Genomic DNA, 17,920 nt, shown 5'->3' with positions numbered 1-17,920 from the left:
CCCAGAACCGAGCCCTGGGGGACGCCACTAGTGACTGGCCTCCAACTGGACTTGGCTCCATTCACCACGACTCTTTGGGCCCAGCTATCCAGCCAGTTTCTAACCCAATGAAGCGTGCGCCAGTCCAAGCCAAGAGCAGCCAGTTTCTTGAGGAGAATGCTGTGGGAGACGGTGTCAAAAGCCTTGCTGAAGTCAAGGTAGACCACATCCACAGCCTTTCCCTCATCCACCCAGCGCGTCACTTTGTCATAGAAGGAGATCAGGTTCGTCAAGCAGGACCTGCCTTTCATAAACCCATGCTGACTGGGCCTGATCGCCTGCTTGTCCTGCAAGTGCTGCGTGATGACTGTCAAGAGGATCTGCTCCATGAGCTTCCCTGGCACTGAGGTCAAACTGACAGGCCTGTAGTTTCCCGGGTCTGCCCTCCGGCCCTTCTTGTCTGGAATGACAGCACAGGAGGGAGTTATGCTGTGCCAGAAGCACTTAGTAAAATCCAAAACCCACACAAAATAAATCTAGTTTCAGGTTTTGTTATGTACTCTGTGCGTATATCGTCCATGTTTGCAAATCTTCCAAAAAGATGTGACTTATTACAAGTATAGATAGTCAGAAAACTTGTGCTAAATACTACACAAACATGTAGAGAAGATATCATCCATGTTGAAGTAGTGCAGAATTAGTGACATGGCATAATTTTGCAGCAAGACCAGGAAAAATGGGGTTATTCACAGTTAGAATTGTGAATGGCTTTGGTTGCTCTTTGGCATAAAGCTTGGTGAACTTAATTTTACTTGTTCTGTGAAGCAGAAAGCCTGGTTTTGGAATGAGATACATATTAGATTTTGTGAACTTTTTCAGGATATTTACCCTTACTACCAATCATTCTTATGCTATGTGTTCCAAACTAAACAATCCATATTGCAGATGAATGTTGATGTCCACAGTACAAACATCTGTTTTTACCATCCTTTATTTCTGGTGAATTATTTCCTCTGTTCAACTCTACGTTTTCTATGGAAAAAAAATATCCAGCTATGAATTAATCAAGACCCATTATCCTCAGTGATGCTGGCCTCAGCACAGTACTTCACCATAAAAGATTCGATGTGGGTATTATTTGAAGTCAGGCCTTGCTTTGTTTATAGTATTTAAAGTTGCTACTGCTTTTTACAGAAGTGTTTTAGGTTTTTCATGAATGAATATACTAAATAGGTTCTTGAAACTTATGTTACCAAATTTAACGTTTCTTTTTGTATTTCCTATGTTTTTTTCCTTATCTGGATTATTCGTTCTCTTCTTATAACCCTATATATTTGAAAGTTAACTGTAGAAACCTTTGCTAAACTTCTTGTAGCATGACTTTCTTCAGTGAAGTCACACCTCATTTTTAGCTGCTTTCTTCATTGGGCTTACATGCTTAAATACCCTGCTATATTGGTTTAAGAATTTAATCCTTTACAACACTTAGGTATTGCATCACATATATAAGGTTAAAAAAACCAACAACAACAGGCTGGCTAATGCTGGGGACTTAAATTCTGTGTTAACCTGGTGAGAAATGTGAGTTAATGGTAGTCCTCTCAGACAAGTTCATTTTGCTCCCTTCTTTGAGCCTTTGAGAGTTTGGATTTTTAGGAAAGGAGCTGAAAACTAGGATTATTCTCTGGAGTACATAAAGATGGCCGGATCAATGTCTAAATAAGAGTTCTGCACAGAATCAAATACAATAATTTTATTATATTTATTACAATTTTGTATTACAGCTGTGAGATTATTCAATCTCTTAAATAATAAACAAATTACAGTACCCTTCATGCAAGGATCTGTCATCTTCATATAAGCGTAGATTCAGGTCTTTCTGTAAGTCCATATCCAGCATTTTTTATCACACTTTTTGTTTACCCTGCATTCTGCTTTGAATATATATTGGAAAACTTATTATTACATGGACTTTCCAAAAGATTTCCACGTGGTGATGAGCTTGTTGCCTCTAACAAAATCAAGGAAATATCTTCAGCCATGTTTATTAACTCAACAGAATGATATTAGTGATATTGACTGAGCAAAGTAAAGCCTAACACTCAAGACATTAACATTTCTCTGACTACAGTGCCTTAATTATTAATGAAGCCATACTGTTTATTCCAAAATTTCAAGGAATGACCTTGATATTGTTTTGTGTTTTCCAATCATAGCCCTCTGGAGCATTTCTAAGTGGCCAAGCAAATAAAGTCAGGATTCCACACTTAGGACAGAAGAATAGGGAGTTGTGGATATGGAAGAATGAAAAACTGATGGAAGTTATAATTGATGAAATGGATGGAATTAGGATTGGTGAAATAGTGGCTCTGGTAGGATGTTTTTGTTGACAGATTATTTATTTATTTTTATTTATTTATTGTATTTTTCAGATACAAAATGTTTTCTTAGAATGAACAGAATTTTTGTCATCTTATTGAGGCATATGAGCTGCTCCATTTTGTCTTTGTTTTCCAGCCAAGCAAGCAAGAGCCTGAGGGAACCAAGGAGATAGACTGTTATGTCATTTACTAAAATGCAGTTATTATTTCTTTATTTTCAAGGCTGCCTTGTGCAGGGAGTTTCCAGATCTGAAGATCAACATTCACTGTTTCACGTGTCTCAAACTGATAAAAATATTCCACTCACAAAGTCTTGTAACATCTTGTACTAAGACACTTGGAATTTACCAATTTATATATTACTTCATATACAGGGCTTAATTTTGCCACTGAACTGTGGGACGCGCTACTGCCATTAGAAAAGCATTGTTTGGGTGGGGAGAAATACATACATCTGCTAACAGTTTGGCTCAAGACTTGTATAACTCGTGAATTGGCATTCTGCTATTCCACTCCTTTTGTTTTTGTGTGTGTGTGTTTTTTTTTTTTCCTGATACAAATGGTATTATGTGGAATGATTTACAGAAGAGTCAGTTACTACAGTCATGTTTCATATGTCATATTATTGTTTACTATTGGAAATAATCCATTTCTGACTTCTTGGGTGTAATGAACAGCATTGTTGAAAAATGTGAATTGCCTCTGGCTTCATTATGGCTCGTGTGCCCATGATCATGCTGACACCTACAGTTTATTATTAATCTTGAGCAATTTAAGCAAGGAATTCTGAGGCTCATTATGTTGCAAAATGTAGTTATGCCTTTCATGGTCCTTCTAAACAAACAATTTGTCTTTTACATATATACTGCTTCTTAAGGATCATCTAAATGATGCTAGAGTAGTATCATTTTGTTTCTTCAAATGTGTGTGCATTTGTGGACAGACTTGAGAGAACGAAGTTTTCTGTTAAACATGAGAAGAGATTAGTACTTAATTAAGCACCCAAGCCAACAGTGCAATAAAAAAGGAGGGAGTTCAGTTTCCTAAAGCTCAAATTATTATTTTGAGAGCAAATTCCAAACTGTGAACCACTGGAGTTTGTGTTGTAAATGTTATATTGGCATTTTGTACTGCCCATAATGAGATGAACCTACACTTCATAGCATTAGCTAAATCTACCTGTCCTGGACTTGTCTTTCTGTGGAACTTTTTCATGTGTTAAAGGAAGCCAGTTTTAATGTTGATACTCTATGTAGGGTGTCTGTCCTGTGACAGTCACGTTGATCACAGGCAACTCTATTGGGTTTGCCACGGATGTGTCCATGGATTGCATTTCTGTAGGGTGTAACAGCTATGGGAATGGAAGCATCTACCACCTTGCCCTTGTAGTAGGGCAATTGGATGCATGCTGTTCATGCCACTTTTCTATATCCCTGCTCAAAACACAGTAATTAAGCCAGGATCATTTTCAAGCTGCATGAGTAAGAATGTTCCTGCAGTGTGCATTTTTAAACCCTCTATTAATGGAGAGATGTTTTATTCTTTGCTAGGCCTTTTATTGTAATGGTTAAGGAAGTTAATGGGATGTCTTGTGTTGAGATTTTAACATTAGCTCTATATGACTGAAGAAAATTGTGTAGTGATACAACCCTTACGTTTGTTTAAGACTGAGCTTTCCTGAAAGTATAAGCTCCAACTGCAATATATTAGGATAGTTCTTCACTCGGAGGCACTAACATTTTAACCTTTTTGTTTGCATGCAAATAATCATTGGTGCTCTGCATTGTCAGAGTTGCACAATTCCCAAGTTTCCCCCGGTTTCTTATATTATTATATGTTACTGAGTTGAAAATAAGAACCCATGTCCCCCTCTGGGGCTGTGTTCTAGCAGTGCTTGGGTACGCAGGAGCAGAGGCCTCTTTCTCATACTGTCTGCTATTTACCTGAAATTGTTATTAAATTCCTTTAAATCACAGCACTACAATGCAGCAATCCAGCTACCAGAGATTCTGCTTCATTGCCATAGACAAATTTAATTTGGCAGTTTTCTTTGACTGGAACTTTTTAAGACATGATTTTTTGTATTTAGCCTTTCTGTAAAATACTTCATATGCTGTAAAAGAAGATGCATCATCTCAGAATCGAGTCACATGTTTAATTGCAAATGACTTGAGCTTACTGCATTTCGATGTAATTCTGTGATGTCCTCACCAAAAATACAGCACATGATTATTTGTAAGCTTGCCATATCTAAGACGAAATTTGATAAGGCTTTCAGAATCTGCACTGTAAGGCTAGTAATTGCTGTGATCCAATAAGGGAGCCCTCCGTGGTGGCATCACTCGAGAGAGTAAGCGTGGTGTGACTGCTGCTGGCTTCTCGGATCACGCTGTCTAATGAAAGATTAATAAGGGGATGACGCTCTGTAACAAACATCTAATACTGCCACCAGGTCACAAGTTTGATTTGAAGCAATCAATAAAATTCATTCTCCTAAAGGTAGCTAATGATAGCCTGCTTATGAGAAATGAAATGGCCTGCAATCTAAGACAGCCTGCAAGCTCTTATTGTGTCAGCCTTAAAGAAACAGCATTCGTTTTGTTATGTCATCCAAACCTCAGAAAGAAAGAAGAGTTTAAAATCAGGGGAAAATATTAAGAAAACTTTTTTTTTTAAGATTTAAACTCAGGGAAAAATTTACTTAGGGAATCCTGAAATTAAAATTAATTTTAAATCTCTGGAATATAAGGGAAAAAGAAAAAAGTCTTCCATTATCAGAGTTAATAGTATCTGAAATAGAAATGGGTGTTTGATTTGACCTCAGGGTTCAAGGACGCGGTGGTTTTACAGTGCTGGGCAACTGCGGGATGCTGTCCTTCCCAAACTGAGCCTGCGGGGGCTGCCCACAGGCAGCAGCTCTTCAGGAAATGCTCCCACACGGCTCCGTCCCACGGGGTCCATCCATCCATCCCCCAGGAGCAAACTGCTCCAGCACGGGTCCCCCACGGGTGGGCGGCAGCTCCCCCCAGACCCCTGCTCCTGCGTGGGCTCCTCTTCACGGGCTGCAGGGCCTGCTCCTGCGGGGGCTCTCCATGGCCACAGCCTCCTCCAGGCCACATCCACCTGCTCCACCGGAGGCTCCTCCACCCATGGGGGGGCTGCAGCGTGGAGATCTGCTCCACGTGGGACCCATGGGCTGCAGGGGGACAGCCTGCTCCACCAGGGGCCTCTCCACAGGCCGCAGGGGAACTGCTGCTGCCTGCCTGGAGCACCTCCTGCCCTCCTGCTGCACAGACCTGGGGGCTGCAAGGCTGTTTCGCAGTCCTCTTGCCCAGCTGCTGTTGTGCAGCAGGTTTTTGTTTTGTTTTCCAGTTCCTCAATCTGCTCTCCCAGAGGCCCAACCAGCATCGCTCCCTGGCTCAGCTCTGGCCAGCAGCGGGTCCCTTTTGGAGCAGCTGGAGCTGGCGCTGATCTGACATGGGGCAGCTGCTGGGCTCTGCTCACAGAGGCCACCCCTGCAGCCCCCCTGCTACCAAAACCTTTCTACATAAACCCGTGATAAGGGATCTGTTGTACATGAATGTCTGTATCCTTAATCCTAGCAGTAACTCACAAGCCTCACTGTGGAAGGCAGCAGGTCTGATCCTCCGCTATGGCATGTTGACCCATCCGGGGAGAAGGGGAAAGAAACTGGACCATCATTCTTCTCACATTCTTGCACTCACAGAGAGCTAGATAATTTTCTGATGTAACTTAGAATCTAAGTCTCTGAAGTTTTCCAAACTGCACTATGGGAACTGCTTACTTCTCTATTTAAAATGTCTAAATTGTATAATGAAAGATTCTGATTTTCACAGCAAAATAGTATTGCTGTCCTCTATGTATATATGGGACTATACTGATGTGTCTCCAATTACTCCTTAGGTATAAAATAATATTTTCACGATTCAAAAAGTCATTACAATTTATTTCCTAAATGAAATTAGTATTTGCTTAAAATTTAGGATATTTGGCTTGTGATAATTTCTTTCTGTCTAGATAAGTAGCACCATAAACTTTATAAATATTAGCATCATTTTAATTAACAATGTTATGCTCCTAATACCTGGAACAACTTGAAATTTGTCACCAAAAATATCAATTTGTCATGAAAACCTAAAGCTTTAAAATATCAATATCAGATCTAGAAAAGTCATTAAAAGCCAGGATGATGTTCATACTAACATCATTTTCCAGGAGCACGAGTGCACCAAAACACTCCCTGGCAGTGAGTAAGCAGCCTATTCGATGAGTAAGCCACTCTAAAGCACTGAATAGCAATTCTAATAGCAGCTCCAGTCCACTTTTACACTGTAGTAAGAAGGCTGTATATTGCCATTAGATGACATTTCTTAATGTTTAGCTTTCTAGTTTTTATCGTATAGTAGGGGTGAGAACGAATTAATCACCTCTGGCTGCAGTTTGAGGTTACAGCCAGATCTTTGTTTTAGTCACTGAAGCAATGCCCTTTTTGTTTTCTTCCCCTCTATATATTGATTGCATTTTGCTTCCAGACTGCACTGTGATCAATTGCTATCATGTTTCTTGGATTAACTCAGATTTCTCAAGTTTTCTATTTCCGTTTCCTTTTTCCTATTCCAGTAAGTGCTCTAAAGTTTTAAATGTTTAAACAGAAGCTGCTTCCCATAAAGCTTAGGATTTACCAGGATCACTTCCTAGAAGAGGAGCATGATCTAATGATCAACACACACAGCAGATGGATGCTGCCATTTTCTTACCATAGTTTATTTACTTCGGTGGCCTTGGACTGACCTCTAACCTACCTATCAGGAGACCTGTGAGGATTAACTAAACAAGCAACGTGCCATGTAACGCTTAATACTGTCTGACTTTAAGATTATTGTACATTCACTGTCACCCTCGGATATGAGTCTGTGATGTTACTGGGAGAAATTGTGCTTTTTTGGTGATCCTGCCTGAAGAATGATGGTGAGGTTCCTAATGCCAGTAACATGACTTCATAATTGCACAGACTTTAATTTCATGATGCAATGAAACTCTGTCATTTCTGCCTCTCTCCAGTAGCTGATATTTTTGCTAAAGTTTCCTGTAAAGCTTGCAGAAGAACAGAAGATTACCTATAGTTGTGTGGATCCATTTTGAAATAAATTTCAGAATTGTTGCTATCGATAGTCTTGGAACCAAAGATGGAAAAGGGAGGCATCCAGAAGATAAATATGCTAAAACTGATGTCTAGAGAAATAAAAAGTAGCATATAACGGTGGTCATGTTAAATTGAAATTATTTACTCCTTAAATAAATACTCAAAGTAGTGAATTTTGTTAGCTTGATAATAGTTTGATCAGACATTTCTCTTTCATAACAGACATTCTACTACATCTTTAGCATTTCTTTTATTCCAACTAGTGTTAGCTGGGTGCTCAAATCAGAGTTTTCTGTAATTGCTCTATTTTGATTTAATTTTATTTGAATAAGAGTGACAAGCCCTTATATGTAATAAATTTCATTCTGATTAGCAGTTTGCATCCTGACAGAATATGTTAGTGTTTTCTGTGCCACATCATAGTGATGTCTCATAGTCATCCCCTGATGGACTAATACACCCTATTTTTTCTCCTCATTGGTTATTTCCAACTTGTCACAGGAATTCATACGCCTGTGTGTATGACTATGTACTTTATCTGATTTCATTCTGCTTCTGTTATTGCAGTTACCCATTCTCCTTTGGTGTGGAATACAGTATTCCTTTGTATTAACAGCTTACCATAGACCTAACTTGTGTGCCAAGGTCACAGGGGAAAATATTAAGCATATCCCAAGACAGATACTTGAGGAATTAACCTAGCAGTTTCTCTCCAGCCTTGTACTTCTGTTGTTGTCCTCTTTAGCCAGTGCTACATCCATGCAGAGACATATATTCCAAATTTTCCTGTTAACTTTATAAATGAGTCTGAGGTTCTACAGATCATGCTAAAGTGTGAAAATGAAGTGGACAGAGAAGACTCTAAGAGATTCCAGACATCCTTCAGGCATTTGCAGAGCAGCTCCACTCAGACCATTGTGCCATCACTAAAATTTCCAAGCCAAACATTGCTTTTAAGAAGACAATTGTTACTTTCTCTGCAATTGTTACTTGCTCTAACTTCACCTCCAAGTAGCTACGGCTTTACTTTGGAACTGGCAGAGTTGGCATGCATTTTTGAGCACCTTTCAATAGTAAGCTAGTGTGTATCAAGTTCAACTTGCAGCATCCATATGCACATGCTTTATTCTGTCAGGTCTTGAGCTGCTAAGGGTGGAGACAATGCAGCCTCTTTGGCCAATCTCTGCCAGTGCTTCGCTGGTGAAAAAGTTTTTCTTTATATCAAGCTGGAACCTCTCTTATTTCAATTTAGGTCCTTTTCTTCTAATCTTTCTGCCACACACAAGAAAGATGTGGACCTGCTAGAGAGAATCCAGAGGAGTCCACAAAGATGCTCAGAGGGCTGGTGCTCCAGCACCATGGCCATCTTGGTGGCCCTTCAGTGAACTCACTGCAGTTTATCAACGTCGTCCTCATACTGGGAGGCCCAAAAATGGATGTATTCTTAGTGCTGTTTAAAGTGTGCTGAATTAAGGGAGATAATCACTTCTCTTGATCCCCTGGCTACGTGCCTGGTGATAAAGCCCAGGATGCTGTTGTTGTTTGCTGCTAGGGCATGCTATTGGCTCGTGTTCAGGCTGCTGCCAACATCCCCAGCTGCCCAGCCAGTTGGTCTCCAGCCTGTACTGCTGCATGGGGTTTTTCCTTCCCAAGTGTAGGATTTTTATTTGTTCTTGCTGAACTTCATAGCATTCCTGTCTGCCCAACCCTCTAGCCAATTTAGGTCCCCTTGATTGGTGGCCCTGCCTCCTCCAGGTCATTGATAGATGTAAAAACAGAACAGATCTCCTGATGTGGACCTGTGCCATACTCTACTTGCTACAAGACTCTAGGCTGAGGACAACCCATTAGCCACTACTTTCTGAAGCCAACCACCCAACCAGATTTTTACCGATTATATCAATTCATCAATATAACTTTTTTAAATTCAATTAATACATTAATTTACATTTTACTGAAGGAATATATTTAAGCAATGACAGTGAAGGACCCTGATAGTCCAGATAAAAGAAAGCTGTGGGTAATAATACAGCTTTTAAATCTAAACTTTTAAACCTGGATTGATTTCATTTATTCTTAGCCGATCCTGAGATGAGACATCTCTGAAACTGGATGCTCAGTGGAACACTGTGTAGACACACCCAAGTTGGTGCTTTGTAATGATAACTTAAATCTAGTGAGCTTCGTTGGCTCAGGTGAAGAGCTGTGTGAACCACATTACTTCTGGGCTCAGGCTTGCCTGAGAATAAAGTGGCCATGCTTCTGTGCTGTCACTTAGGTGTGGTGGACTTCAGCTAGCATGCACATTACTGTATTAAGTACCTCTGCACCTGTGTCCTGATTTATCTGCAGAGTAGGTAGCCCACACAGAAATTTGACTGAGTTACTGTCTACGTGCTGACAATGGAGTCTCTTAGTAATTAGGTGGTAGAGTCAGAACATGTGTCTTTTTAGTTCATATTTTCCAAGGCAACCTCCTATTTGAATTTTGCAAGTGATTTGGCAAATATAAATGGAGTCATTTGGTAAGTTTGCTATCTGATGTCATTTGCAAAGCAAGCAGATTTTTAAATGGCCCTGTTTACCTTTATAGTTATTTGCAATAGTGAAATAAGTGGTGAGGCAGGAATCCCTTTAAAACTAGGCCCCGAACATTTTGGTCTTGATTTTGCTTTAGCAGAAACTTCTGAAGAGCTTGCCACTAATGTCAAGGGGAACGAGGTGGGGCGTGTCTATAGAATATAGACATTACGTAGACTGGTAATGGTATGATGGTGTGTGAATAAAACTGGTTTATTTCACTAAATGTTAAGTGGTTTGCCTGAAATCACTTTCAATATTATTTCTTGTTCTCTATACAGTAAAGTATGTAATTAGGGAGCATGTTATACAGCAAATGTAGTTTGAAAAATTGGTTTTTAAAGCATAAGAGAGGCAGTGACTGAAGTCCTGCCAGGCTCTATCGAATACTCACATGCATTATATTGTAAACATAATACGATTATACTGTATGTTGTCATAATAATTGGCAGTGGTATTGGAGCCAGTCGCTGAGTGCTTCGTTCATGTGGTAATAGATGACAAGGGTTACAAAGTTTGTTGGCAGCAAACTTGTTTTCCTTTCTGTTTTTCGTAGTAAATTGGTTTCAAAACAGTGGGAAGCTTTTTTGTTTTGTTTTGTTTTGTTTGTTTTTGTTTTTAACCAACTGTCTTAGGATCCAGATGCCTTTATCTCTTTTTAATGAGATTTGGGACATTCTCCTTAGAAGCGCTGTTCACCCAGTGCTGTCACAATGACCGTGTTGTTCATTTGTCTCAAAGCACAGCACTGGGACAATGGCGACAGGGAACACTGCTGGGTGGCAGGAGCTGCTCCTGGGGTGTTGGGATGGCAGAACTGGGCCACTCACTGCAAGGGGCCCGCAGGGGCAAGCAGGAGAGGTGACAGCTGGGGAAGGGGCAGCTGTTCCGCCGAAACTTCAATACATTTCTTACTGAGGTAACTGCCGGCGTTATACAGGGCAAGGCATTCTTACAATTTCTTTTAAGATTCAGGCCATATAAACAACAGCTCTCTGCAGGACCCTGGAAGAGGATTTGTGGTGGCTTGAGGCATTCACAACAGGCATGCATTTCAGTTATGATGGAGTGAATTTCACCTCGTACAAGTTCAACAGCTGACAAAATGTTGCCTGTACCAACTTTTCATCTTCCATCAAATTCAGATTATAAGACTCAACCACTTAGCTTCGTATTGCTGCCAAATCATCACCAGCACACACACACACCCTATTCATCACCATTCTTTTACCTTTACATATATCCTGCACTTTTGCCAATTTGAGTCCCGATCCAGCTCTCCCTGACTCCGTAGTACACGTTACAGCCATATGCTCCCACCCTTCCCAGGCTTCCATGCCTTTTCTCATTCCATTTATGTGCCTGTCCTGTCTGTCCCTGTGTCAGTCATTTTTCCATTTCTTCATTTCATGTCGTGTACTTCTCTTGATCTCAAAGTCCATTTATTTCCGTTTTCATTCTCAATGTTATTTTGTCTTTGTTCTCAATGATACTCTGTAGTGCCTCATTCTTGTTCAGATATTTCCTTTGGATTTCCAGTTGCAGAATATGCCACTACCACATATCCTTAGTTTTGCCAGTAGAACAGGAGTTGCAATGAAATCAGTACTACAATCGTATCTTGTTCCTACAAAGCAGAAGAAAGTTTATGCTGCTTTGCACCGATGTATACACTTTGTTTTTCCTTCAGAACACCAGTGTGGTCAACAATCTGCCCAAGTAGTTACAGAGACGGGATGGTGTTCAGCTGCCATGAGATGCCTACCTGTAACCAGCACTTAAAAATACAGTGTATCAGCAAGTGAAGAACAGCTTGTTTAGGTCAATCTTCAGAGGGAAATGAAAATCAATAGGATAGTTACCCATAGTGATATTCAACCTGGCCTCTATCACTCTTTTTCCTCTTGAAAATGTTAGCAGATTTGTGATCTCCTACATGGTGTGGTGTTTCTCAAAGCATGGGGGATTTAGCCCCATACTGAGTCATAGGGAAGAGAGATGTGCTTAAACCACTAATATAGTTTGGATTGCTGTCTTAGAAGTTCTTTCAGGATTTCCGACCCAGGTGGTGTCCTTGTATAACTGTTTAGTTCATGAACATCTTTTAAAAATCACCACTCTGGATGGTTTAGTAATTTAAGACTACGTTGAAACACAAATTAAATAGTTGTTAAATACAGTATCTCAACAATTTCCAGTTAGCACAAAAATGAAAATTTTAATATTTTTTCAACATTTCAAAGTTTTTATTTACATGCTGGTATGTCAGCCAGCATATGATGAAATTGCTGCCATTTTTCCTCATTAAGATGTACTAATATGTGCGTGTGTGCATTCTACGCAGAATCCACACAGTGGATTCTCAGCTCAGGTATTATAAGCATTGTAAACTGCAGATGTTCCAAGTGCTTTTCTCCTCAATATTCCAATTGTTAATTATGTGGCTAATCAGCACTTAAAGGCAGAAGTTGCATGTAAAGAGTTTATTCATCCTCTGGGGACTTGCTGCCAAGTTCTCTCTCTACACAAGTGCCCTGCCCAGTAAGACACACATGTGATTAGCTGCGTGTGATCAAAATAGAATCAAAAAAGGAAAGTTTTCACAGCATACAAAGTAGCTGGAAATTGCTTTTTGAAAACTTCTGTGATTTTTTTTCCAGTGTACTTTACACACCGGGAGGGGAAATACATTCATGCAACAGTGCCTAGTACTGGAATTAGGACTGATTTAGCTTGTACTTTAACCATGTAAAAAACTCCTGATGTCTCCACAGTCTCTTGTGACTTTTGTCCACTCTGCTGCTTTAGCAGTCAAGTTTTTTCAACCATGAAAAATCTTGAAGGTACAGCTGTGCTTTGCCACACCTCTTTCTCTGTAGGAAATGGCAGAATGGAGAGAAAGGTTTCCTGTACCAGAGTCATTATTCAGAAGTTGTGCCTGTTTATTCCTCTGCAGTGGAAAATTCAGAAAAGGGTAGGCTTGACATTTCCTGATATTCTAAGGTAATATGCTTGAAGGCATGCAGTAACCTAGCCTTAGGAAAATACACTCTCAAATGTTTACAGATTTTTTGTACCCCATACCAAAGAAGGAAAGGAGCGCACAGACACAGCTTTTCCTTCATGAGTCATCTTCTTCCTCACAATTCTGCTTTTGATAAAATTATTTGGAAAGAGACTTAAAACTCTTTTCTTCAAAGTGACACAGTTTATTAGAAATCTGAAAGATCACGAATTAGCTTCTGCTTCTTGCACATTGATATATTTATCCCTATCTCCAGAGTCAATTCAAAGGACAGATGCAGAGTGTGTGAACATGAGCATTGCACCACTTCAGAGTCACGCTAAACTCCGTGGTGAGGAGAATAATACCATGCCCTTTCAACAAGCATTGTGGAAAGTGTTGGCCATCATCCCTTAAACAGTACAGTATTTGCATGGCTCTTGATCATCTGTCCCAGAGCAAAGTTCAGTAGGTTGAGGAAGTATTGTTTAAGTGCAATTGATCTAAAAATATATCAAAAGGAAACAACTGTATGTGAACAAATTATGGAAAGGCTTTATATAGTCTTGTTGATGTCTATACATATATAAACAAGGAAGCAGGACCTTATGACATGGCTATTTCTGGAGAAGCGGAAGGCCTGACTGTTGTTGCACCACACAAAAAGCCAAGTAGTTGCTACTGAAGAAATTGAGTGGAATTTAAGAATTATTAACACTCAATTTAGATAAGATTTAGATATTTAGACTCAATAATAATTTAGAACTATTTTTGTAGTCTTATGAACTCTTTGCTTCAGGTTTTGCTTCCATGAAAATCACATATTAATCTCAGTGGGATCAACTGATTTTTGCTTCCTTCCCCACCCCATACCACTTCACTCCTTTTTTTTTAAACACAAACCATTTAATTTCCTTTCCAGATAATACTTATTCTGATCATAAGCCTGAGGATATGACAATCTTCAGTGATTTCTGGCAGATCTCAACAGAGAATATTCCAAAGTGAGTGATGTCAGTTGACTTCTTCAGAAGAAAGAGTAAAACATATTACAGTATCTACAGGAATAAATAATTCTGGAAGGGACTACTAAGTCAGTTAATTTGCTCTCTGTATCATAGGTCATTATTAGCTTGTACAGAATATTTGGTGTCCAATTGCAGTAGTAAGCATCTAAGTATGTGCTCAGCTGCAACACTCAAAATGGTGTCTTGACTTGAAGACCTCAAGAACTAAAGATGCCATTGAGAATTCCCATGGTAATTCAAGTTATACATAACTTGTTATTTAATGTGCCTTGTTTCCTACCTGAACTTTGTGTTTGCACTGAGGAGCCCTGTAGGAGCCAGTATTTTCTGTGAAACATTAAGTCAAGCTAGTTAATAATGTTAATAAATGAACTTTAAGTCTTTTCTCTGAAAATCTCACTGTAAGACATTTTCTCTTCATTTTGTATGCTTTTAATATTCTCTTTTGAAAATGTTTTAAAATGTGAAACTTGGTGTGGTGTTTCACTGTAGGTTTCACTAGTGTTGCATATAGTTTTATAAAGCTTTTAGGTCAAATCCCTTTGCATTTGGCTGTATTAACTCATGTTTAGTTTGAATGGGATTGGTTTATTAACTGGTCCAAATTGTTGTATATGGCTATCTTCAGCTTTCATCCTTACTTATATTTTTATTAATCTCTCAAATCTTATTATTATGGGTATTGATATCTATTTCCAAATCATTGATGAAAATGATAAGCTCTAAAGCACATTTAAGTTACAGGTCTCCATTATTACTTTGCTATGTTTTTCTGTTTTTAGTCCATTTAACATATTTTATTGATATTTTGTTGTGCTAATGTTCATAATTGGAACATCATACACTCTTAAGTCAAATACTCTCCAAAATATATTACATCTATACAATTACTTCCATCAGCTAAACTTCTGTCTCATCAAGCAATGTAATAACTTTATTTTACAGGATCTATTTGCCACAAAAATGTTAACTGATTTTAATTATATCCCTGTACATTAGTTTTTATTAATATAATTTTATAACAGCTTTACCATTTTATTACCTGGAAGTAACGTCAGCCTAACTACCCATTAGCTCTCTGAGTCATCCTGCTGGCTTTTGCTTTTGTTGGCACAACATTAGCACTTTTCCAGTGAAATGGAATTTCCCTAGAATGCCTTAATTTATTAAAATAACCATGATTAGTTCTAAGGCCTTCTTAGCATTAGTTGTCAGGTGTAAGGTAGATGGATTGGCTGATTTTGAAGTGTTTATTTCTAGTACCTGTTGTATAACATCCTGCTTGGAAAATACTTGGTCATCATCATGTGACATAAGAACATCATTCCAAATAGAGAATAGAAATATTTCTAAAATTTTTTGCCTCTCCTGCATCACCATTAGAAAATTTTGTCACCTCTATCTGGCCAAAGGTTTACATTACTGCTACAACTATTGTAGTATCGATAACATTTTCTAAATACTTTGTGCTGCATTGGTCCTGTCAGCTCTGGTCTTTCTACTCATGAATTTAGCTTGCCTTATTGATTTCTGCCCTTCATGACTCCTAATTCATATAGATTATCACTGTTGCTCTTTATTCTTCATTTACTAACTACTGATAACAACTGCGTAGTGAAACAAGACACCATTTGTAGCCAAAATTATCCTGTCCTTGTCTGTGCCATTACAACTTGTTGCACATCCTAAGAATTCTTCCTAAAAAAAACTTCTCACTTGACTTTCTCACCTCAATTTCAATCATCATTTTAATTACTCTGTGAGGATAGTACACTTATAAGTTACTGACAACTGTAACACATATACCACACTCATGGCTTTATGCTGGAGTGTGTCCCTCATCTCTCCCACTCATTATGCCCATTCAGTGTTTTTTCTGTTGTTGTAGGGCTTTTTTTAGCATTTAAATCAGGTGAATCATTGCACAGTGTTCATGAGTAATAATAATGGCATCATTCTTTTCCACTGGTGACAATTCCACATTCTCTGGCTTGTTACCACTTCCACCCTCAAAATGTAAATGTCATCTTTTAACACTCCTTACCACAGTCATTCAATGTCTTCAAGGGCTGTTGGAGCACGCACAGTGTTTGCCTTCTTACCGGCTTCCTCAGGAGTTTCTACTTTAACATTCTCCTGCCTGCTCCAGCTTGTCTCCAGCTCAGACTGGACATCCACACCTCTCAGATGCCTGCTGGCTGTCCATGTGCTCCCATCCTCCAGTGCGTTACAGTGTGCTGACCACCAACCCATCAGTGCCACACCAAAAACTTCACCAGTTTGCTGCCGGTGTTTTCCATTTCTCTGCGAGCAATGTAGTACGTCAGAGGAGTGGAGATAGGGGTAGCACTTGCTCCATCCTCCCTTAGGGTTTTTCTCAGCAGTCAGATTACCACGGGTAGTGAATTTTCATAAAAAGCCCTGTTGGTGAAGCCTCCCCAGGTCATGAACTTATGTCTGCTGTCCACCTGACCATGCTTGCTCAGAGCATAATGCCATGTGTTCCAGAAGTGGTGCTGCAAAAAGGAGGTTCAGATATCACAATATTGAGTTCTCTATCCAAAATTTTCACCAATGTGCCTTCCATACTAGTATACCAGCAGAAATCAAAACTAAATCTCAGTTTTCTGAATTTTTTTTTTTTTTTTTGAAACAGGTCTTCCTCTTTCTTAATTTTATGCATTTTGCCTCTGCAACTGAGACTCCTGCATATTTGGAAGATGTATCACATTTTTATTTGAAAATGTTGGATAATTTTATTTCTTATTTTAGAATAGGGTGTGGTAAAAGATGGGATGATATGAGTGTTGATGGAACTATACCATGTAGCTATAGATGTTGGTGTTACCAAAAGTTACTCTCCAGGAGTCGAGCACACTGCATGTTTTGCAGTGAGCATTCAAATTTGTTCAGCACTCAGAAGCAGTAGCCAGATGGAGGTGATAAACAAAAATTGTGACTAGTGCATATGTCCTTGCTTCCTTATTTTAAATAAGATGCCTTCCAAGGGTAGGGCCCTCAGTGAAATTTTACCCTCGGATTTCCTCTTGCATTCCTGAAATAAAATTATTGCAGCTGAAGGCTCTCCTATCTGCAGCAGATATGACCAGCAAAACCAGTGTTTCCTTAATACATATATGTTGCAATAAAAACTTTTTATTATTATTATTAATTTTGTTTTAGTAATATTCCCACTTAGACCTGCCACAGGCTAAAGAAGGAACCAGACATAAAGAATTATTTCTTTCTATAAGTTTTATTATGTAGGGAACTGAAATACTGATAGATGATGAGTAGAGAGGGAGAGAAAGAGCCAACAGAATTCAACTGCACCTATTCCTTCACGGGCTTACAGTCTGTCTTGTAACTGAGGAAGGAGAGGAACAGTAACCAAAAGAAACTAGAATGTACAAATAACTTTAAATAGAGGTTTTTCTTCCCTTAGTTACTTTGTGCTCTGTTTAAAGTGGACATCTTATTACATAAATTTCACCTATTATTTTCCAGTGACAGAGACTCAAAACCCAGTGATGACTGAGTGTCACACGTTTGACCTGTGATCGGAATTATTTGGTCGAGATCATGTTGCTAAAGAAATCTTTAGATCTCATGAATGCATAAGAACATCAAGTTCCTTCCAGAATAAAGATCACAGAAGGACTTTGTGCAAAAACAAGTACAGTCCTACTGTAGCAGCAGTATTTTACTTGACATGACCAGTGCAGAAGAGTACTAAGAGTCCCAGTGATGGAGCCACAGTTTTTCTGAATCTGGACTTGTTTGG

At 39.1% G+C, this 17,920-nt stretch overlaps 1 protein-coding gene across 1 annotated transcript in view; it reads right to left on the bottom strand.

Moving 5' to 3' along the window:
* Positions 1–17,920, bottom strand: part of ATF3 (activating transcription factor 3) — a 160,852-nt gene that overhangs the window by 53,270 nt on the left and 89,662 nt on the right. The gene's annotated exons all lie outside the window — the stretch shown is intronic.

Source organism: Aythya ferina (assembly GCF_964211825.1).
Source record: "Aythya ferina genome assembly, chromosome: 3".
Lineage (NCBI taxonomy): Eukaryota > Metazoa > Chordata > Aves > Anseriformes > Anatidae > Aythya > Aythya ferina.
Note: the sequence above shows the minus strand (reverse complement) of the source record. Positions and strands in the feature narration are given on the sequence as shown.